Here is a 5,053-nt window from a genome sequence, read left to right on the forward strand (position 1 = left end):
ATATATAAAACATATAAAATATTGTACATTTTCTTTTTTTTTAAATGGCTGGGGGTTTGGAAAGTTGTGACCATTTTTGAGCATCTAAAAAAGGAGTTTGTATTGTGCTTAGGCACTTTTATTATGCAGAACCTACCGCAGTTTCATTTAATACAAGAAGCAATACACAAAACCTAACATGCCAATTGAATAGTGAATTGAATCTTGCCTACAATTCTCCTTTATTCTCTCCCCTCCCTTACACACACACATCTCAGGCTGAAGGAAACCTTTCACATACTTGAAACACTTATAATACAGAGCCTATACTGTTTAAATTGCAGCATTTTTCATGGCCTTCATCTTTTCTAATGTTACGACTATGGTATGGTAAATTCACTGATGTGTTCTATTAGAAATCGCTTTTTCTAAGCAGCACTTATACAAATAACATCTATTCTGCTGAACTATATATATATATACAAGAAGGATATTTCAAGTTCATTTTTTGTAAGCTATTTTATCCTATAATATCACTTTTGTAAAATGCCTATTGGATAATTCACTTTGCTATGTGAACAGCCTATATTGCTCTGGGTAAACAATCGCAATGAGTCTAAATTGACCTCCAAGCTCCTGTGTTGGATTAAAAAAAATGCATAATATATTGTAGAGAGGTAGCGAGTTTTCCAGTATGGTACCTGTGTCCAATCACCAGGCTGTGGCACTGTCCTATACCTTTTAACAGATAGAGTTATCTAAAGTTTCAAAGAGATCCAAAGTTTTTCAGTTCCCTAAATAAACAGACCAAACCACTAGCCACAAATAAATTTGATTTAGTTAGTGTCCCAGCTATAGCAAACTGATTACTAGTCAATTTACATTGTCAAGTAGAATGTCTAAAAGTTTTTGTACTTCAAAAAAAAAAAACAAGTACAATGACCAAAATACCTTTTCTAACATGAAGTCATTATTCATACAGTTACAAAAATCACACATTGTGTACCGTGTGAGCTTATCTTCAAATGCCTTCATAATCTCAGTGTCCACTTTTATGAAAGGTTTATGCCCACAGGGTATCGTAGCATCAAGAAGACACAAACTAAATATTCAGCTTCCTGGCTGCTTGTTCACCTTAGACCTGCAGACTGAATCCTGTGGCCTGGTGTTAGTGTTCAAATAAACAGAACTGGACCTATTCCTTCACCAATGCTCCCGCAGCAGTCCATCTCCTGGTGAAGGTGCACTAGATAACCAGAATAATTCTCCTTTCTGGGGCAACACCTATCTGTCTCCAATAAATCTCACATCTAATCAGGGATGCTTTCACTATCGAAACAGGTACTATCTGCACCCTTGGACAGTCTCCCACAACCTCCACATGAGATATGAACAAATAAGAATGTACTAATGGCTTGTTAACCAGGTGCTAAGTTATCAGGATAATCTGAGGTTAATCTTCTAAACGGGCCTGGCTATCCTTAAGCTACATACACACTTCCAATTATTATCGTTGGAAAACGAACGACGAACGTTCATGCACGATATATATGAACGATCGTATAGCACCGATCCTGCACATAGAGTTAACGACACGATCGTTCGTAGATATTGTACACACAATAGATACGATCGTTTGAGCGATAGAGGAACTATGTGCACGACAGGAAAGTGACGGACGTTCGTTCATCACGCATGCTCTGAACATGGACGATCAACGAACGACCGTACACACGAACGATGGTCAACGATCGTCGTCCAATCCGATCCGTCGGTCCGGTCGTTCGTTTCCAGCGACTTTCCTCGTTCGTCGGCGTCGTTGGTTACTTTTTTACAAACGATTTTTTGCCCAATCGATCGTTCGTCGTTCGATTGGAACGATAAAAATTGGAAGTGTGTACGCACCTTTATTTTCTGCCCTTGGTTCCAACTTCCACCCCCTGAACCTTCTTTTTGTCTGCTGCCTGTCTCGACTTTTGTTGCTTTACAAATTCTCTCTTATTGCCATCTGTGTTGCCCACTGCCTGTTCAATGACTGCTTTGCCTGCTGTCTGCCCTGAACCCTTTCTTTCCATGATTTTGCCAAGCTTGATGCCTACCAAATCCAGCCACACATCTCCACTTCTAGAGTTGGGTTCTATCCTAGCCCTGAACCCTTTCTGAACCACCTAGTCGTCTCAGTGCTCTCTTACTCGTAGACTTACCTGTTCTCTATCTGTCACTGGTGGGTAAATCCATGTACCCAAAACCTAGATGACACCAAGCAGCAAAGAACTGGTCACCTCCTAAAGATGGCATCAGTCCATCATGCCATGTGGGATGCTCTTGTGAAGGCCAGGTGTTCACTTAGACTCTGTGTAAGTCCACAATACTTACCAATGAAAGCTAGGTACCCTCACTAACCACATAATTTTACATTTTTGATCATATAAGTTAAGAACAAGACCCTGTCTGGACCAATTGGCTTTCATGTGCTACTGATTTGGAGCCAGAACTATAAATAGTATTTAGGGACACAGTATGAAAGTTAAAAGTGCTGTACATTTCTTTGTAAAATATGCTTTCGTGTAAAACCACTGACTTGAAATATCCTCCTGGTGTATATATAGTTTAGCAGAATTTATTTTTATATATATATATATATATATATATATATATATATATATATATCATTCAGTTTTGGTTTTACATCTACTTCATCTGCCAGTTTCATAAAGGTAAGATGTTCTCATTTTTTGCAATGCAAAAAGGAACAGTATAGCAGAAACGTAACATTTACACAACACACATGGTCTTTCTTAAATATTTAATGTTACGTTTAATTCATCTTAAGCTGTATATTTTTTGTGTTTCCACAGACAGGATCTGTTTGATGTCTGATATGATAAATCTTTGTTCCTTCCAGTCTAACATACAGTATGTACAAACACAAACAGAATCATAGGTGACATAGCCAACTCTCCATCCCCCACACCATGCTTTTTTATATACTCAAGTCATGGTGCTTATATGAAAAATAAAATGTATATCATAACAGATTCCCGGTCACCTACAATTTACCTGTCACATCAAGTAGATATTGGTACTGCAAGTTAGATTTACTTGATTGTGGGCTGGGTTCAGCACTGAGGCTTGATATATTCTTAAAACAGACAGCTGACTTTACATTTATCCTTTTTTTTTTACACATATCAGCATTACCAAATCATACTGATACATTCAGAGATATTTCTTGTTTGCCATGATTACAAAAAAACTTAAATTTCCTGCCTCCACCATGGCAGTAAATACTTAAAGGGTAAAAAAACAAAAATAATATTCTAAAAAATTCTTGAATTCTGAATGACATTTGTCACGTTTATATTGCACTAGATTCACAAATTGTACTAGAGACGGAAAAACAAGGAGGCTCAGCGTGACGTCAGTGTAGTCTTAAGTTGTTCGAGGCAACCATTGCCGTGTGTTACGCACGAGAGACAGGACCACTAGGGGGCACTATAGCTTGCACAGAAGTGCTATAGTCTATAGAGTCTAAGCAGTAACCAGGTTTTCTCCAGAGCCTCTAATGGTGAGGATGTTGCACCGCTGGTTACTGCCAGGTTGCGGTCCTTGGGCACACCAAGGTAGGCAAAACACAGTACCAAAACACAAAGCAGAAACATAGTTGAGGAAAGCCGGGGTTGAGGCAGGCAGCAAGCAAGAGAGGTCAGGTCACACGGCAGGGGTCATTAGCCAGGGATCCAGGAGACAGACACTAGTGACACAGGGGCCACTCCGGGCACAGGGAACACAGGAGACACTGGAAGCAACAGGAGGTACAGGAGACACAGGAATATCCACAGACAAAGAGGAACACTAAAACAGGACAGGGAACCAACAGACTGTATTTTCTTTACCTGTTATATTTAATAGTTTGACTTTGATAACTATCATTTCTTGTTTGGTCTTAGATTTGAATGAAATAAACCCATAATGAGTGAGAAAAAGCAAACAAATATTTTACATTTATCTTTACAAAGATAATGCAACTAATGATAATAGTAACAATAGTAATACTTCACTTAACCATGAGCTGATCAATGAATCAGAGCCTCTGCAGTCCTTATCAGGCACCATTAGGAAGATCATTATTTTACAAATGTATTTATCTTTTTATTAAAATTCATAATTAATAAAATTCATACAATTCATTTTCATAAAATTATGAATGTAGTGGTCCGTGAGATCGGAAAGGTTGGCAACTGCTGTCCCAGGAGATTGCAGGCTGCTTCCTCTGCACATGCCCGGGATTGGGCACTGTATCATAAGGGGCTTTCCTGAAATGTAAAAAAACAAGTGCACAGAACAAGAACAGCACCTGTTTACCTATATTTGATGGAATACATATTACCTGATCCTGATCACAGAGGGAAAGATTAGGTGACCATCTAAGAAGAACCCAAAAGAAGAGGAGATGGCATTGTGGGACATAACTGGGAGCCCAGGAAAGATGACAGAAAGCAAGAAAATTCGGGATTTGCTGGGATTTTTTAATGTAAGATCTGCTTTAAGTAAACTAAAACAACAGGTTAAATCATTCAATATCTGACTACCGGCAGCATTGTCGTTATGTTACATAGATACTGAAGGAGCCTGATGGTTTTAATCAGACAAATCTTTTCTAGATAAAGTAGGCTATAGGAGTATCATAGGCACAATTAGTTTGTAGCATCATTAAGCATTAAAGTAGAGCAAAAAAACTGTATGCTCACAATAATTTACCTTTTGAAATCCAGTTCCTTTCTATATAGAGAATAGAATCAATTATGTAGAATTTAATTATATACCCATGAATTATGCAAACCTCAGATTGTAGAGGGGGAGAGGCTTATAGCTCACCACAATGAACTGTGAAAATAATAGACGCTTGCATAGCACGTAGTAGCTAATTGGAGGGATGACATGTGAGAAGGAGCAAAAATTTTCTTTTTAGTAGTCAGGTTTGATGTTTTTGGTTTCAATAATTTTAATTAAAGTTTTTTAAACACAATTTTACAGAATAAAAATAGAGATACAGTACAATATGCATATTAAA

The sequence above is a fragment of the Pyxicephalus adspersus genome, chromosome 8, assembly GCF_032062135.1.
Source record: "Pyxicephalus adspersus chromosome 8, UCB_Pads_2.0, whole genome shotgun sequence".
In the NCBI taxonomy this organism is placed as follows: Eukaryota; Metazoa; Chordata; class Amphibia; order Anura; family Pyxicephalidae; genus Pyxicephalus; species Pyxicephalus adspersus.